This window comes from Xiphophorus hellerii, unplaced genomic scaffold, assembly GCF_003331165.1.
Source record: "Xiphophorus hellerii strain 12219 unplaced genomic scaffold, Xiphophorus_hellerii-4.1 PGA_scaffold_83__1_contigs__length_249999, whole genome shotgun sequence".
Taxonomy (NCBI): Eukaryota; Metazoa; Chordata; class Actinopteri; order Cyprinodontiformes; family Poeciliidae; genus Xiphophorus; species Xiphophorus hellerii.
In genome coordinates, this window is record NW_022587658.1 from 4,073 (window position 1) to 23,683 (window position 19,611).

Below are 19,611 nucleotides of genomic sequence, written 5' to 3' on the forward strand. Positions count from 1 at the left end.
CATTCTAGCACACCTCCTGCTAAAATTTAAATAAAATGCGCTGGATTATAATTCCATGAGAGGAGCACAGATTAGTCAGTACTAGAGGAGAATGTAGCTTCAGTCTGCGGCACTTTGCTCTGATTTTGTGCTGTGTGAGTACGTGCGTGTCTGCCAATTGCTCTCGTCGTTCCATTTTTGTCCTATCAAATTATTCTCTAAAAGGCAATGACTATCTATCTATCTATCCTATCTATCTATCTATCTATCTATCTATCTATCTATCTATCTATCTATCTATCTATCTATCTATCTATCTATCTATCTATCTATCTATCTATCTATTATAAATTTTCTGCACTCAGTTGTAAGCTGTATTTTGATTTAAATTTTTATATTAAAAATATTGTTATTAGCACATACTATGTTTTAATTCTTTTCTTGCTCTCTCTATCCCCCACTCCTTCTCCCCTTCCCCTGATATTGCTTCAACTGACTGCTGATTGAATGCCACTGGGTGTGCGAGGCAAATTTCACACGTGGCCGGGACCAGGAAACTGACTGGAAAATCCCTGCTCAATCTTCACCTTCAGTCTTCACTCCATTTCCTCACCTCTCTGTTCTTCATCCTCACCTGCATTTCCTTATTTCTTGGCTATTTCTTCCCTGCTAAGCTTTAATTTTGAGCTCAACGTTCTGGCACCCTGCTGCGCTTGCTTTTTAATCTGAACATGTGACGCAGTTCCTCCAGTATTAAAAGCACTGTTGTACACCAGGACTGGGTCTGGCATCAGAGTCATCAACATAAAGCAAAACTTTTAAAAAGTTACAACTTCAAAACAACTATCATACATTTTATATGAAATAAAGTTTTATTAAAAAGAGGCCTTTGGAACACCTGTTGACTGAATGAGAGCTGTAACACTTTTACCTGAGAAAAACTAATTCTGCTGTTTGGAAATAGTTCACAAAGTCTTGGAAACTGAAGGAGACAGCTGTTAAAGTTAATTCAATATTAAAGGCAGACTATAATTCTAGAACAATGCAGAGAATCAACGTCATTGTTCGCAACTTCTCTTTCTGTTCGCTGACTGGCCTGGTAGAAACTTTACTGGAGAACACTTGTATACCCAAAGAACTCTGGAACTTTGACCAGGGTATTTCACACCAACTGAAGACCATTCCCTGAATTTGATCAACATATGCCCTGTTGAGGATCTGCAAATCATTCAGATCATCAACCTAATTTTTATGTCAAAGATTGCTGAATAAAGGAGTTTGCTTTTAAAAAGATGGCTTTTTTCTTCCAAAATGAAAAAGATTCCCAAACTGACCAAGGTGTGTGTAATAAAGCACTTCCCTTAAAGATTAATGTGTTTGAGTCTAAGGTTATAAATGAATGGTGGGGCATTCTAATTTAAGATTTCCCAGTAGAGGGCAAAGTTCATGGTCCCATCAGTGAAAGCAATCTATGTCCTGAAACAGTGACGCAGTCTCACACCATAAGATGACCACAGCCAAGTTTGATTGTTTCTATACAGTGAACTTCTATTCTCAAATCCATTTCCTTTAAATCAAGGCTAAAAATCCACGTTTAGAGTTGTCTGATTTATACCAGCCGTAAAGATTGATTAAAGTGGCATAACTATGTGTTTTCCAGGCACATTGTGCCATCTTATAGTGCACTCAAGTAACTATGTTACCTTCAGTTGTCATAAAAATGCTATATATATCAAATATGACAAGAAATTGGACATCATAATTTAACACCTTGATATTGGGTCACTGCCTCTTTAAAAACTCCTGCTCTTTCTGAAACTCAGGAAATCATCACAACATCTCTTATCAGCATTTCACATAGATGTAGGTAAAGAGCTCAGCAGATGTGCAGTTCCATCATCTGTTTGCTAATTGCTGCTGGCTAGTCTGAAGGAACTGAGAGGGGATTTATAGGGGAGGGCTGCTCTGTGTGCGGTGTTAGGTCCAGCTAGTTATAGTTGCCATGGAGATTAAAGGATTTCTCAAACATGCAAGAGAGATTCAAGGCAACACTCCATGTATGTTTTTGATGAGGGAATAACATAACACAAAGCTAAAAAAACTCAGTTTTACATAGTACTGCCTCTTTAGCATATTTGATTTATATTTACTCTCGATGATTTTGATGAAGGCATTTGTCAAAATGTAATGCTTATTGCTTATGTCATAATTAGTTACTATATTAGGTTTTTATGGTGTAAAACACTTTGAACTGCCTTGTTGCTGAAATTTGCTATACAAACAAACTTGACTCTATTGGCTTGACAATCAGTGGTCAGCTGAAGTCCCAAAGCAATAGAACTAGGTTGCTTTACCCTTTCCCCTTTCCTCTTAATCAATGAAGTTATAACTTGAAAATTACATTCATTTTTTTTAATGTAGCTCCAAAATTGAATGTGGAGAAATAAAAAAATCAAGAAATGTATACAAGGAGAAAAATCTTTTGATAGCTTCCTATCAAATGATCACCAACTTTTTCTATGGTAGAAACTCGTCTTTGGATTTATCTACTTTATTTACAAAGCTTCTATTCAAAGCTTATAAAATGTAAGTTGTACATATTGTCCTTTATATTCATGTGCATTATGTTGGGTTTTTTTCTGCAGGTGAGGAATCAGTGCTCTTTTGTTGCTTCCACTCTGCAGTCCTTTCTGATGCCACCCATTTTCTAACATCCTGTGCGACCTCACAGCCTTTACCTTTTTACCCTCACTTATTCACTTTGCAGCTGTTCATTACCCTCTCTGTTTTATTACATTATTCAAAAAGTTTGATTATCATATCTAAAGTTGATTGGCTCTTTATTGACTTTGCTTTCTTGTCATTTCTCCTATGTCCATTTTTCTCTTCCTGACCAATAGGTTTAAATTTTTCCCCATTGTCAGCTCCACCCTCCCTTTTCTTTGACACCTCTCTTTCATCAGGCTCTTCCCTTTGCTCTCAATTTCCTCCTGCTCTGCTCCCCTAACCTCACGTCTGTCTCCTCACAGCTTCTCATCATTCTCTTCGTCTCTCCTAATTTCAACTCCTGGCTGGGGCAGGAGTGGTGGAGCAGCGTAACAAATCCCTGCTGAATGGCCTCCGCCTGACTCACCGCTCTAATGAAGTAAGATCAGCCGCGGCGGCCCACAGCCTCACCGCTGCCATTTCACTTACGCTCAGTGACAGTCTGTAAAGTGACATGTATGTGTGCTTGTGTGTGCTGGGGTGTATGTGTGTGTGTGTGTCACGGGGTTATAATTCTGTTTACACAATCCCACTGACATGTGGGGACAAATAGCAAGTCCCCATGAAGACTGTGTGTTGTGTTGGAGTAGGGGAGCAGAGTTTGTGATAAACCTGAGCACAATGTTAAGAACTACTTAAAGTGGAAACATTAAATGTCTGCTCACCAACTCAAGGAGATCTTTCAAAATAAAGTTTGAATTTAACTTTGTTAGACTATATGTCTAATATAGTTTTCATATATTAGACAGAAAAGAAAAAAATGTGTCTGAAGCATTTACAGAAAAACAATTAGGAACACTTTTGTGTTTGTGGCCTGGATTTGAATTCCATTATGAAAGGTGTCATCATGGACAGGCTTCATTTCAGACAAAAGAATGCTAAGTTATGAAACACCCAGATTTATAGATGGGATGATTTAGACATGGGGGGGCTTCCTGTCCGCTCAGTGCCACCTGTCTATTGGTAGACAGGGAATGGCAAGTGAGGAGTAATGGAACAATAACAGTAGTTCATTATCAATCCGTAATATGTGACACCATGACAACTAGAATCTTTTTGTTCCTCAGAAAGAACCATAATGTTTAACTTAATCTTTTGTATTATATTTCTAAGGATTTCAAAAAGATGAAAAATCATGTAGAAATTAAAAAAGGACAGAATGGATTATATCTAAAAAAGACTTCCTGAATTCATTGGATGTGCTATTATCTATGGCGTTCCAGACTTCACACTTCACTTTTGGCATAGTGTTTCTGGATTGATGTTTAGAACCTTTCTTCCTCCAAACATACTACCTCAGAATCTACTAAGAATTAATTAACATATAGATGTGTTCATTACTTATTTGATCCACAGTAGCAGAATGTTTCTACTCAATAATCATTTGACTTTGTGGAGAAGAATCAATGGTCCCATCTGACCGTTTTTCTTCATAACTTTGGTACCTCACTGACCCTCACAGGATGTCATCTTCTGATTCTTATGTGCTAGAGTATTGACTTGCTCCTACTTTGTTGGATGTTGTTTCTTCACCTGCTTCTTGAGACTTGACTGCATGTTCTCAATAGTGTTAAGACTTGGGGAGCCACTAATTTATCTCTTTTGCCTTATGATACATTACTCCTTCTTGCTGAAAAAAACTATAGATTACAAAGCTATTTCTAGACTTTGTCATGATTCATGTTCTGTCCTGTCCATGCTGTGCTTAAACACTGATTCAGCTCACCTGCCACGCCTGTTTGCTTACCTGTTCCACCTGGGCCCCGCCCTACTTAAACACCTCTCAGCCTCTGCGTCCTTGCCAGTTTATCAACAGCCACGAGCCAGTAGAGATCCAGTGTTTTCTTCCAAGCCTTCAAGTGTCCTTTTCTGTCCATGGATTGACCCCCCCCCCCCTCCGCCAAGCCTTTCACAGATTCCTTCTGTTCTGGATTTCTGGACCCTGACCCAAACTTTGCCTCACGACCACCAAGTATTGCCTGCCCCTCAAGCTAAGTTTGCTCTCTCTGTCCACCTGTGTATGACCTCTGCCTGACTGTCATCAAAGTCTCTGGGTGTTGCTTCTTGGATCTCCTTGTGGAGATCTTTGCTTTCACAGTAGCCTGTTCTACCTGGTTTTCTGAACCTCCCTGTCGTCAGGCCCTTGGTTTCTCAGCTCCACCCATCCACTGCTCTACAGTGCTGTGTTTGACAACCTCATCCTGAGCAGGAACCAGAGTCTGAAAATTTAATTAAACTTGTTTTTTTTTCCTTTACAAACTCCTGTGTGTGGTTGAATTTCCGGGTCCCCACTGAGTGTCCTTACAGACTTTTGGAGAAAAATGCTGGTACTTGCTCTTTATTAATGGCAGTGTTGTTGGAAAGTACTGTGAAGAACCTCAGCTGCTTGGCAAAATCGACACATCATTGGGATGGCTTATTTATTTGAAGGTAACTGTAGCTTGCAAAAGAAGAAAATCAATTCAAGTACAATTCTCCCTTTGTTAGTGCAATCAACCTGCTATTTATATTGATGAAGTCACTGCAGGTGGCAGCTACATTGGAACAGCTGTTAGCATTATCACCTTGCAGAAAGAACATCCTAATCATTTGGTCTTCCTACATAGAATTTACAAGCCTTTGAAACATCAAGCAAACATTGTTACTCTGAACCCAGATGTCCACCAATGTTTCTGACTGTTTAGGGGTCAGGACCACTGAAGCCCTAACATTCTTTGACAATCTATGTATTCCACATTTTCAAAAGCCATCTCTCTCTAGCTTATTTGTCATCACCAGTTCATCAGCCATATGTGTCCATAAAATGCATACAGTATATAAATATAGATTTTACCCAGTTTACGGTACCTGACCAAGTCCTGGGCCCTACAAGGATAAGTGGGTTTAGCTAATGGATGGATATAAACATGGAGATAATATATGCCAGCAGCCTAAAGGAAGTCATTGATATTGACCATATCAGAAGCTTAGATTGGAGAAAATGTCAAAAAAAAAACAAGTCAGAACTTAAATGAATGACTGAACTAAGGATCAGCGCTACTGTGTTAAATGTCCAAATAAATTGAAAACATGAATCTCTGAATGACATCATACCAACTTAGTTACGTTCCACACACGTTTAAGTTAGTGAGATATGTAAACGGTTAAAAAAGTTAATGAATTACACCATTTTCAAAATTTTGTGAACACTCGCTAAAGCTTTGACACCCACCCACACTCACAAAATAGACTGAATTATAGCATTTAATAAAGTGGAGTCAGTATGTGGCAGGATCCAATGGGTGCAGTAATTGTCTGAGAGGGCAGTCGGGGAAATCTAAGAGCCAATCATTTCCTCCTGGCGCGTCAACACATGGAACGCGCTGTTATTTTAAACAAAGGAAGTGGAGAAGGAGAGAACAGTTAAAGGGAAAGAGATGGGAGACTTATAGCTTAGTCACTCAGCTAAACACTATCAGCCGGTGCCGTGGATGGTCTCATCCATATCCATATTCTATTTTCCATCATCCATCTATATACAGCTCTCCTCCAGCTGCTGCACTGTGATAAAACCTCCCCATCCTCACATTTTGCCATTACTCCATCCAATTGTCTTACCCTGTTTTAAGCATCTCATCTCACCTCCGCCTACAGTATGACAAACTCTCTTACACACACCCCCACACCCATGCGCACACACACCAGGGATTACAGAAGGGATTTATCATGACCCTTGGTGGGATACCTTGCAGGTCTAACCGGATTCAACTCTCCTGCTCTGAGACCAGTTGGTCTGAGTGTATTATACTTGAAATGTTAGAGTTTTCTGTTTGTCAGGACTTTCTACTAACATGTTGCTGACATTGCAAACAGAGCTTTGCCAGTCAGTATCTTAATTAAAACGGCTTGAGCTAAACTAACCTGACACTTCCATTTCTTTCCTCTTTGTCTCATAAAGGGCATGGTATCAATTAGATTTTTTTTTTCAACTGTTGATTCTTTACACAAACTGTCTTTAATGGCTTTTATTAATTTCCTCAACTTTCTCATGTCAGTGTTTTGGTTTTGGGAAAACACATTCACATTAATATTAATAATACCTTCTTTCAAACACACCCCATGACAATAACAGAAAGAGTAGTGTACACATGTGATATTTGGTATTTGTGCAATTTTGGACCATGATGAAGAATGCCAAAGTGCTTTACAGAGTCATATGTTTCTTACAAGAAAATGTCATATTTACATAACAATTCACATTAGAATACCAAGCAGGCAGTAGGTGTAAAATACTGGTAGTTGAACGGATCAGTGCAAAATTTCACTATGGTCCATGTTAAAAGTTGTTGAAGAGGTGGAGCGACAGAAGCAGCTGATTTACTCATGAGGAGTCAGTTTTAGAGAAAGCATATATTTTGCTTAGGTTAGGTGTTTATAGCTGTTTGCTGATATGGGTCAGTCCAACACACGCTATACTTGACTATTTTAGTGTGGAATATGTAACACAGCATAGTTTCCCCATTCATTTGGTCCAGGTACTACAATAAGAATCCTAATGTGGCCCTGAAGGGTCATCAAAATGCAGTTTAGTATAAATCAGTTAAGTATAAAACTGATTTATGCTAAAACAGAGTTTATGCGAAAAGAGAATCTGTGGTAAAATGGAATTCATGCTAAAACAGGCCACCACATAATCGCCTGAATAGTTTAGAAGAGAATGCAAAAGGAAAGTTTGGACAGTGCTGGTACTTACAGTATTTGATGATGCAATGCTCTGAAATCTTGTGGAAAGCACATAGCATGCTTAATTAAGAGCCATTGCCAACGAGAGCGCCATTTGTTAATATGACAGCATGCAATTCAGAAATCTGCCACGCTTAAGGTCAGCTATAAATGTTAACCTGTCTACAGCCAGTAAGATTGCTGTGAGAATCCAATGCAGCAAAGCAGCACAATGCTGAAATCAAAAAGACAAAGACACCACATTGTTTATTTAAAGCACTTTAAAAAACATTTCTTCTTAGTATTTTTGTTTAACTTAGGTCTGTATTAAGTTGACACAATAGAAATGCTCTGTAGAGCTTTAAAGGGAAAAAAGAATGTCTTTCTCTAACGTTCAAATTCATGAAACTCCAACTTTTTCTGATGCTGTAAGAGAGCCTGCAAAATAAAAACAACATGGTCAAACAGGAAATGAACAGAAGCCTCTGTCCCTCCTCATCACCAACAGCTCCACTCATTCAATGACATTTAGATAAACCAGTCTTTTTGTGTAAGTGAGACACAGTCTTTCAGTACCTTGTCTCTGTCTCTGTGAAGGACCAAAACTGACATCATTAAAAATAAAAGCAGTAAGATATATATATTGTTTTGCCTTTCCTTATACATACATTGATGTGTTTATATTTATGCCTCATTATGCAAATGAGGTGGGCCGGTATTTTAAGGCTTCAACTTATTGGTTGGTTAGCATTACACTATGCATAGCTCAAAACTACTCTAGCTGCTACAAAGATAGCGACCTATGACTATCAGAGAGCTGAAGTTTAGCAGCTTTATTAGAAAATAGTGCTATAACCCCTGACTTTATTATTTTTCGTGTGGCCCCTCAGACAGAACGTGTTTCTCATGGACACAAAAGTTCACCGTCAGTTTTTTCATAACCTGACGGCTATGAAACCTGTGGATGAAGCAGATGTTTAAGTTGGCTTCTGATTGAAGCTTCGGGATTCCTCCAGAGGTTCTTCAGACATTGAAACACAGGCTAACGCTAATGTTTGTTTTTCAACTAGAAGGACAGAACCCTTCAGTTTAGTTTGTGCTAGTTCCGAAGTTTGACCTTTTTTGATGCAAGATTTGCAGTTTGTGGTTGTACGTTTTCTCAGTTGTAACACAATTTTTATTTCTAAATAATGAAACCAGAATAAAAAAACTCACTTAAAATTGTTTGTGCATCAAAATTTGCACTATGTCTGATGAAAACATGTCAATGAAATGACAGATTTAATGACTTATTATATTAAACAGCTTATGAGCCTGAAATGCATAACTCATTTTAGAGGGGGCAGCATTTCTAGATACTGTAAGAGTAAAACATACAAGACATAAGGCTGAGTTTCACTATCTCTACCATTATAAAACTGTTTGTGTGTCAGAGGTTTATTCTACTTCCTGATAGAGGCAGAGTGCAGGTCATGCTAATTTTTCAAGTAGTCAGATGTTTATATTCATGCTATCAAGTGAAAACTGTTAACGCAGTATTTTTCTGTACTCACGTTCCCCATTTGTGATGGGATGCAACAAATTATGTTTATTCTGTACCCAAAATGAATCGCTGTATAGCTACAGGCTGCAGCTTAGCTGGGTGTCAAAATGGTTGAACTTAGCACTTTAGCATTAGCTTCTGCTAAATACCATGTTGGTATAGCGCTTTAGTCTTATAATTTGTCTATTAGCTAACTTTTTAGTCAGAGGTGCCCACCACTGCTGAAATTCTTCTGGACTCTCTACATGTTGGGTTCTGCAGGAGAGTGGATTTGTGTTTTCTCTGGATCTACAGGGGGCAGGCTGATGGGATCCAGCTGGTGCTCATCATCACCAATCAGCAAGGGCCTTAAATAGGAGCAGTTTCCCTGAGGCAGACGCCAAATGGTTCCGCTTCAACAGTGGTACACTCTAGCTCTCATTGCTGCGCTTAAAGTGTTTAAACTTCTTTCCCATCTACTCCTTCCTCATAGAACCAGCTCTGACCAGTCTCTGGTGCTCATACCCACCTGTACTACCCGATCCTCACTGCTTCTCTAGGCCTCGCCCCTGGATACCTCTCTGGATACCTCCTCGAGTACCACCCAGCTGCTGCCTGTCCACCCTCAGTCTCCTGCTGGAACTCCTCCACCTGGAAGCACCCACAACTGTACCAACTGCTGGGAAACCCATGCTCATCTCAATCCTCAGACTATAAGCCATCACCAGATTACACCATCATTCTCTCCATTTACTCCCCAGTTTAACTGCTCACCTTTTCTCAGTTCCTCCTCCGACCCGGTTCCTCCCTGCTGCCGCAGATCAACACCTCTCCAACCTCTCTCCATTGCTCTTAACAAATTCAATAAATCTGTTAAACTGCGTTGTGTGTTCAGTAGTTGTTGCTTGCCTTTGAGTCCTGGTATCTTAAAGACATACTGCTCTGCTTTGCAAGGAATCATTTTTTTCAAATCACACACATTTACTGCAAGAGAAAGCAACTTTATTTCTCTATGAAAAAAAAAGTGTTTTCATCACCGGAACATCTTGTGCGTGACTCCATGTATAATGCATGCTTAATGTAATATATGAACTTATCTGTGGATTTTGGGTTTGCAGGAGGTTCTCACAAAACTTCCCTGAAGAAGATCCAAGCACCAACAAAATGCATATATCTGTAGAGTTCTCTGTCATTTTCTTTTATACTTTCTGGCAGTAAATATTCTTCTTTGCGGGCTGTTTGCTGACTGTTGGTCCTGAGGCAGCAGTGTCGTGAAAGAGGCTGGCTGACTGTTGTTCAGGCTATTGACTGGGGAACGCAGCCAGTGTTCTGGCCTGTCAGTCTGGATCAGTGTGCTGTGGGCCCTTGGCTCCTACAAGCAGAGTTTAACTCCAGCACAGAGCCTAGGGCACATCACACAAAGCCCACGCACACAAACACACAAATACACACAAGCTAGCCTAGGGAACGGTAAGGTATACGAGTACAGACTGAATGTGTGCTGAGAGGATGTGCATGTTCTGTTCCTCATACTCCTGTCCCTGTCTCATAAGCCTACCCATCTTTTTCTAGTTCATCCTTGTAGCAGGAAAATACTATTTCTATCCAGTCTACCTACCTATAGTACGGTCATGACTAATAAACAGCTGATTTAGTTTAAAGTGTTTATTCTTTGGACATGCAGTAACCTAATGTGATAGAGAAGATGAGTATAATAATCACCAAACTGCATGTATTTTGTTCTGTGCCATCATCTGCACTGAGTGGATTAAATGCCCGGATGTTTTGTAGCAGTGCCACAGTCTGGAGGCGTCCATATTAAGCAGGCTTGTTTAAAGAGCACTCTCGTTACATAAAGTGAAAAGTGACCGACGTTGTGTGTGTGTGTGTGGGTGGTGGATGAGCCAAGTTTACTTCTGTTCACTTCACCTGGCAGATATTTTGTGCCTGGTTGCCAGGAAGATCACCAGTGAAGTCATAGGTTGGCATGAAAATGGCTTTCCTCGCTACCATCACCTCAGTGGGAGACGCGTCCCTCAGGACAGATACCAGGCTGAGTGACGAGGAACCACCTGAGAGCTACTCAGAGAGACTCACTCAACGTCCTGTCTGTCTGTCTGTCTGTCATCGCTCTACAGCTGATAACTGCCATGTTTCTCATTGCGATCACCTCTAGTGCGACCTGTCTGTCTGCCCTCCTATGTTTCCATCTTCAGCTCCGTCCTCAGATCAGATCAGCCACCACATGGACAATCGTAAATTCCACTGGCCTCCACCAGGTTAACTTCCACCATTCATCCAGTCAGCTGCACAGATTGATTGTGTTTTAACACACACTGCTTTTCTGCTGTGCTTAATTTTTATTAAGTAAATAATAAGAAAGATGAGATGGATGTTTTTGTTTGCTTAAAGATAGATTTATATAATCTAGAGTCTAGTAATTATGGTTATTGTCATCCACACACTGTCATTCCTAGAAGTCTTTTTCTCCCTCATCTCAATAATTAATAACTAACATTGTCTTGTGTATACACTCTCAGTTTTCTGATATTACTGTTTTTTATTTTACAGAACACCCCGTCATGCTAACCTGTAGTACACAAAGCCACCCTCTACAGCCCTATAAGCCTAACAGAACAGTCTGGGCCTTTTGGCTTCATTCTCTCAGGTGAGTTTTCAGCTGATAGATATGTGTGAAAAGATTTGAACCCTTTTAAAAAGCAAAACCCTCAGGGGAAACAGGCAGACACAAAGGAGAGCAAAAAGCTTGATGGCCTTCCATTCTAAGCATCAAAGCATTTGAAACAAATTTTAATTTCCACTGTCTAAACCTGGGAGAGGTTTAAAATGCATGTTTTGTTCTTTTTTGTATAAGAAAAAAACATACAAATACTTGTACTTAAAAGTTACAAACATGTAACTGGTTATTTTACTGCATCCTGGATATACTGACGTCTATTTTATGCATGTAAAGTTATGCAACCATGACCAGGCTGAGAACCAAGCTTCTGCTTAATGTGCATTTTTTCAATATCCAAGTTACATGGTATTAGTGGGACCTAATAAGTTTAATAACAAAATCCTGTCATGGAACAGTTTTTGAAAGAAAGGATGTCTAGTCCATGAGACTGTCCATGTTCGCCATTTTGACGGTTTCTAGAATGCTTACTAGGTCATTATTTGGTTGAAAAATTTACCTCTTGCAATAATTATTTATGCTTGTGAACTGTTTTAAATTATCCCAGATTTATCTAACCAAAATTTGTGTCCAAATACCACTTATATGAACTGTTCATATTCTTAAAAACTTATAAATATTCTCAAGTTTATCCACAAGCAGTGATGTCAGTAACACGTAACATATTTTTTTTACAAAGATTTTACTGACTCTAGCAGCCTTTGTTTGTGAGTGGTCAGACAGGAAAGTGGGTAATGAAAGAAGGGGAAGATATGCAGCTAAGGTCACCAGGTTTTGCAGACTGTTAATCGAACCTGCGACTGCCGCGTCGAGGACTCAGCTCTTATGTGAGTTGTGCTCTACCCCTGCACCACCACAGCACCCCTACAATAGACATATTCAAATATTTGAAAATTCTGGAGTTATAATTGATTTCTTTCAGAACAACATATATACTGTATGTATATTCCACCTATTTATGGAGGAAAATAAAATGGTGAAAATTTTGTGGCATGTTCATAAAATTTTATAGTTTGGTTGAAGTTTCCCCAAGATAAAATGAATTACAAAGTTTGGTAAGCAAGTTGAGATGAGATTCTGCAAAAAGGTTTAATTCCGTATTGTTGTAAAATTGCAGCAAGTTCATACATTTTGGTAATGTTGGTACCTTGAGGTGCCTGTGTTTGGCCTAGCAGGAGAAGCTGCAGATTTAAAACCTGATGAGGAGAAATTAACATTTTTTGAACCTTCACAAGTCATTAATAATAGCAACCACCAGAATGAAAGCAGAAAAATTATTATGCAGAAACAAGTTCAGCAACTTAGGGCCCTCTGTCTGACACACTCAGTTCTTGAAGTCATCATATTAAAAATTATTAATCATTTAATCACCATTACCTATAGTAAAGTTATTTGTTTCACACAGACACAATAGGTGTCATAACCGGTTGGCAACAGTTACTTAAATCCTGCAACCTGTGGTTCCTTTATTTGGAAGGTAAATCTAAATTTATAACTAATTTTCACAGGAGTTTAAAAGATTTAAAAAGCAATTCCAAGCAGATTTTGCGATCTTCTTGGAATTGCTACTTTTAAACTTGCCCCTTCATTATGTTGACTTTTTGCATCATTTATATGCTCTTGTTTTGCAACTCTTGTTACAAATTCAACAAAATGATAACTGACTGAGAGCCTGAGTACCTAACCTAACAGGAAGTAACAACTAACCTGATTATATGACAGGTTATGTCTAATATTATGGCTGCTTTAATATGTTTTGTCTTCTTTACCAGGATATATTTTGACTTTGAGTTTCTTTTATCCTGATTAGTGTCCAATAAAGCATGCAGTGAATCTAAGCAGAAACAGCTTGTGACCAGAAATAAAGAGGAAAGAAGCTTTTTTCCCCCTTCAGAATAAAGGCAGCGTAGCTGAGTAAAAACATCTATGTCCTTACTATCAATACCTAATTTATTTTTTTGCTGTCTCAGTAAAGAAAGATGCAAATTTCAATTACTGTAATGGTTTCCTCACTGCCTGATTACAGTATAATTAGATCCTAAAATAAAGAGCATTCAGCAGTGTTTATAGACCACTGATCCAAAACCGCACAATTTCAGCTTCAACCCTCAAAAGAAAACAAATATAAAGACAGGTAAATTATCAAACCTAACTGAACCATCACTTACCACCTTTTAGTTATGGTTAGAGTTAATAGTTAAAAACCTTTTCCTAGGATTGGAGTCAAAGCCAGTATATTAACTGCTGGACTTTTAAAGCAAGTCTAAATGGCTAGAAGGTTCAGAAAAAGACCATTTTTAGTTGAAAGGGGAAATAGCAAAACATTTTTTCAGCCTCTGAAGCCAGAAGAAAAAAGTCAAAAGAAGTTGATGAGCCCTGGCAAAAGAGGAGTGATGGCTACAAAGTCGAAGCATAAAGACAAGGATGTTCAAAAGGAATCTGACAGAGTTAGTATAGGGACTTTTTCCTCAATACATTTCCATCCTGATAATCTGTTATTATCCTAAACAAAGGAAACAAACAAAAACTCCTCTGGCTCCAGGGAAGTGTTTCTGTAAGAAACATGCCTATAAGTTGTAAAAACACCCGAGTTCAAACTGTCTGTAACAAAATAGGATGTTTTGGTAAAAGTCAAAATAGTGATAATCTTCATCCCCCAACAGTAACAAGGTTATGAGTCTAGTGTCACATCTTTGTCAAAGAAAGTAAACAAATATGCAGTCTATGGCAGAAAATGCCTGATCTTACTGCACAAAGAATCCCAAGCCCCTTGCTTGCGGGAGGCAGCCCTTCCATGTCTGAGGAATCACACACAAGCAGCAGCAGCAACTCACACCAGAGGCCAGTATGCTGGAAATGTGCAGGAGCCGCTAGTCTATAAAGAGTCTATATAAGTAGGGAAATGGACTGGTGACGGGCTAAGTTGTGAGGCTAAGACCAGTGTTTTGCCTTAAGGATGCAGTTCAAGGGTTATGTCAGAATACTGTTTGTTTCTTATTACCTTTTTGGTTTGAGAGGATGGCCCAAACTATTTGGCTAAGTGAGGGAGGAGATCATAGTCTGGCTTAATATACAGCCTATTACAATGTTAATGCTGCGCATTGAAAATGCAGTAAAGAGAAGCCAGCGTATTACAATTTGAGGGCTGCTGGAGCTGACAGAGCAGCCGTATGTGACGAGCTGGAAGTAAAAGCGTGCACTCAGTGACACTGCATAAAGCTTATGGCCACCTCAGGTCTGCAGGTAGAGGCCACATCATCCGCGATGATCGTCTCAGTCAGAAGGAGAGGTGGCTGCTAGCAATGCCACATCTTTATACTTCTTTGGCAGGGCAGGTAGGGAATGATTTACCCAAGCTACGGCAAGCATCACTGGTTGAAAACAGCCAGAAGGTCCCATGCATGATGTATCAAAACAGCAATTTCACAAGCCGGCTATAAATACAGAGCAGCTTCAACGACAATAATAACACAATAGTAAAAAGGAAAGAGCTCTTCAGAAATAACAATAAACCACCATAAGTCAACTGGAAGTGTATAATTTACAAAGCGGCACAATCCTAAGTATAGAAATGGTGGATAATGATTGGAGAGGGGGAGAGGAGGGAGCGCTTGCATCAGGGGAGCGCTACCGAATGGGGAGAAAAAACGAGGAAGACATCGATGAGGAAAGCAGAGGTTTTCTGAGACATGTAGAGCAGAGCCCACGGGGCCCTCCTTCCACACAAACACACATGCACACACACCCAGATCATCCACACAGGACAAATGCAAAAGGAGAAGAAATAACATAAAAATCAAAGTTCATTAAAAAGGTCAGTGGCAGATCTCGTCTTCATCACACCGCCAGGAATAGCATTCATGTCACATGTTGCCATGGCTTTTGCTTTTCTACTTTTTTTTTAACCGAATATTTTAGCTCTGAAGGAGTGGAGCATTACAACGGTCAGCACTTCTGCCTCTCAGCAAGAGCGATCCAGGATCAAATCCTGCATTTCTTTATGCAATGTGAAGGTTCCGCTCTGCTCAGGTCGGCTCCCACACACAAACTGGATCCATGAGCTGACAACAGCTCCCAACAACATGGAAGTAGGGTACAGAGGAAAAATTTTATTTATTTAATTTTCTTGTGGCAGGAGTTGGAAAATATTCTTTTATTTTTGGGGGAGGAGCGGGGATGGGGGACATAGAGGGTAACTTTTTCCTTTTTTTATGGATGTGTATTTTGCAAACATTACACTTTACATAAAACTCATAGGTCTAAATCATGTGAGTTGTATTATTTTGGGATTTTTATTAATGTAAACAATTCTTTTCTTTTTTTACAAAAAATTTAACTGACTCTAGCAGCCTTTATTTGTGAGTGGTCAGACAGAAAAGATGGTAATGAAAGAGGGGGAAGACATGTAGCTAAGTTCACCAGGCCGAGACTCGAACCTGTGACAGCCGCGTAGAGGACTCAGGTCTTCTTATGTGAGTTGTGCTACCCCTGCACCGCCACAGCACCCTACAATAGACATATTAAAATATTTGAAAATTCTAAAGTTATAATTGATTTCTTTAAGAACAACAGGGAGTTATTGGCTAGTGGACCTATTAAACCTAGCATGCATCAATTAATACCTGCTGAAGTACAGGAATACCTATTAATGTAATTGGCATTAGGAAAATAATTATTTTCTAGTCGGCACCAAAACTGGCTCTAGCCCACTTTAAATATGTTGATCCTCCTGGTGGACCGGAAATGTTTGATGTTTTTTGGCTTCAAGACGGCATGTTTGATAAGATTTGATAACAATAATTAAAACAATGATATTTTCTAGCAAAATGTTTTTACATTGGTCTACATGACTGCATTAAATTAATGAGCTATGAGCTGTAGATGGTGATATGTTGTTTGCTGCTGAGCATGATCATTTATGTGGCTAAAACAAAACTTTTTACAACTTCTAAACTTCTTCAACATACCTTCAAAACCATTTGAAGGTTCAGAATCCCCCCTGTACAGGTATACACTCTCAGGTGAGAAAGAGTCACCTAGTATAAAGTAAATTTTTAGCTATACGAGAAATTCATTTAATCAAAGTATATCATGAATATGTGTGTATGTATTCCATCTTAAGTAAGGCTGCACCGATTGAAGTTTTCTGGCCAATCACCAGTTACCGATCTTTAAAAAGCCCATCCTGCCGATTTTGATTTGGCCTTTTTTTTTTTTTTATGTCTGAAATGTCGCTAAATATAGGAAGAATTTTGATGAACTGGTTACAGTGGGGGATTATTATTATCGTTAATGTGCAGACCTGACCTGATGGGCCTATCTGTCAGTCACACCTCTCACTGCAGAGCAGAAGAGGACAGAGGCTGATTTTTAAACCTTTGCTGAGGGAGATGAGATTAGGGGATAAGATTGGCTTCACATGTAAGTATCGGCCGTTACCAAAATCGGCAGATTACCAAAATTAAGGTAATCGGCGCCGATAAATCGGCCGATCGATAAATGCATCCTATATTATACATGCATACAGGGTATAATGTAAACAGCAACATCAAATTCAATAAGTTCATAACAAGTGTGTGAATGAGCTAAGTGTCCAACTGTTGATTGCAGCAATCCACGTCGTTAGTAGAAATAGAGGCCCCCAAAACCAAATTCTGCTTAAGGCCCCATGGAGGCTTGGGCCGGCTCTGCACATCAGCAAACATTTCTAACCACTGAGACTCTCTGAATGTCACACAAAGCTTTTTTTAAGAGATTCTGTCCTTAAAGAATGAATGTGGCAACCAGATATCCAAGCACCTGGAATCTTCACTTCTTTTGTGTGACAAAAGTCCTTAGGTGCGCACACGCAGATAGGCACACACACACTCTCACAACTACCGCATTCATCCAGTTTTATATGGTGATGGTGCCCCCGCAGTGGCCGACAGGCGTAACTTTCCTCCGCCTCCCCCTTCTGAGTCTGGAAGAAGATAGAGAGACCTCTATAGTTACTCAGAAGCCTCTCAGTCCTGAAGCCTCACACTGAGCCCGCTGGGAGCTCTACCTTCATCTGGACACACATTCTGCATAACAGCAAGATTGTAAAGACACATATTCCACTGAAAACCAAATGTTAAACAGATTAAACTCCAAGAAGGGTGGCTAAAAATTTGTTTAGACAGAACCTGGTCAGTGACAGAAGACTCCCACTCCGCAGGTGGTAAAGGACACGCTGATTTATCCGCGTTCTGTTTGCTGTAAAATCCTATTTCTGGGAGCAAACTCCCAGCAGAGCCTCTTCAGACGCCCGCTAGGATTTCTAACGCGGCTGTTTAGCGCAGCTCGCTCGGCGAGAGTGCGCGACTCTGTGCGTCTATGCGCTCGGAGCGCAGAGAGAGGGAGTCAAAAGTGGCTGACAGAAAGGGAAAAAGAAGACTTTTCTTTATGCTTCTCAACAAGGACCACCACGAACCCCCCGGCCCCCGTACTCCCGTCCCCCTCCACCTTTCCATCACCCACAATGGGGAAAAAAAACCCAATAAAACAGACATGTGATTTCATTTCATGTTGTAAAGCCAGGCAGCGTTCATCTGAACTTACCGCTCACCAACACATCTCCGGGATAATTCTACCGTGAAAAATCAAGAACTAAACATCAGCCCACTCCATCGTAGTTGCTTGATTTCACTTGGAATTGAGCAGAGCCCCAAAGCCAAATGACTTAACGCCTCACGGAGCTTACAGAATTGAGTCTAGACGTTTATTTACCGTTAAAGAAGAATCCCATTCGTTGCGCTTTTATTTCTTCCTTCACACTATATTCCTGTTCGCGTTACGTCCCGTTAGGATAAGGTCCAGTCCTCCCAAAAGCCCCATAAGGAGAGAGAATCCTGACGTTCCAGCGTTTGGAAATCAAACTGGTGCACTTCCAGAGGTAACAACTCAGCTCAGATGCGGTCCAACACCTCCAAACGCATAGAAAGAAATGAAGGAGCCCCCTTTTAGTTCAGAACAAGTGAGCCGTAAATCCAAAATGTGTTTGGTTTTTTACTAAGAACTGTTGGAAGAAGGATTCTCCTGTGACCAGCAGGCTCCGGGTTTCTGGAAGCGCACCGGTCTACATCTTAATAAAGGTGATGCTGGAGGAAAGGAAACAGGAGAGGGATTTTTTTCCCCCCATCGTCCGCTCCTCACGATTCAGGCTGCACTTGGCTGATAAAACGCTGTCCTCTCTCCCTCTCTCTCGCTCTCGCTTCCTCTCCCCCTCCTTCCCTCCATCTCTCCTCCAGCTCCACGGTCTCTGTCGCAGACTTTCATGGAGCAGAGACGCGCCTAGCGGCCTCTCAGGGAACACCACGGCCAGGAGATTCCCTCCGCCCCCTCCCTCACCTCAGCGCGCTCTTAAAGAAACATGGAAGTGGGAGATTTATTATTTTTTCTTCTGCCTCATGGAGAACAATCCATGTAGTTAAAAATATTGTGCAACGAAATATGCAGTAGAAAAAAATAAGAGAATGAAGTAAATAATAAATTTTCTGTTTGCTCAGGTGGATTACATAGAAACACATAATTTATTAAAAAGATTAAAGCCTGACAGACAATCTAATAATTAAAAAATGTAACTTCTATGTAATTATTCTAGGTGGTATTTTTTAACTAACTGCGATCATGTAGCAGTGGGCAGATTTGTTGGTAAAACTTAATGAAACAAGTTAATCTTAGACACAATTTCAGCCTTCATTCAAGTACATTTATTCAGATGAGCAAAAATAATCTTAAAACAGAATTAATATTCCAGCTCTTGGTGGTAGCATAGGGGCTCACCATTATATCAGTTGTTTTCTTTTTTGCTTAAAACATTGCAGGATGTTTGGACAATCTTTCTTCCTGGCTTTGAGAAGTGGCCAAGCAAATGAGGTGGATTAGCAGAGCCAACAAATGATTCAAATTCAAGTTAAAAAAT

The 19,611-nt window shown here is 39.9% G+C and overlaps 1 long non-coding RNA gene across 1 annotated transcript; it reads right to left on the reverse strand.

Annotated features, from left to right (window-relative positions):
- Positions 1-8,795: 8,795 nt before the first annotated feature.
- LOC116716721 (uncharacterized) lies at positions 8,796-18,920 on the reverse strand. Its single transcript, XR_004338606.1, has 3 exons — positions 18,417-18,920; positions 9,743-9,819; positions 8,796-9,619 (listed from the first exon to the last, which is right to left on the reverse strand). It is a non-coding gene; the product is annotated as an uncharacterized LOC116716721 (long non-coding RNA).
- Positions 18,921-19,611: the final 691 nt, after the last annotated feature.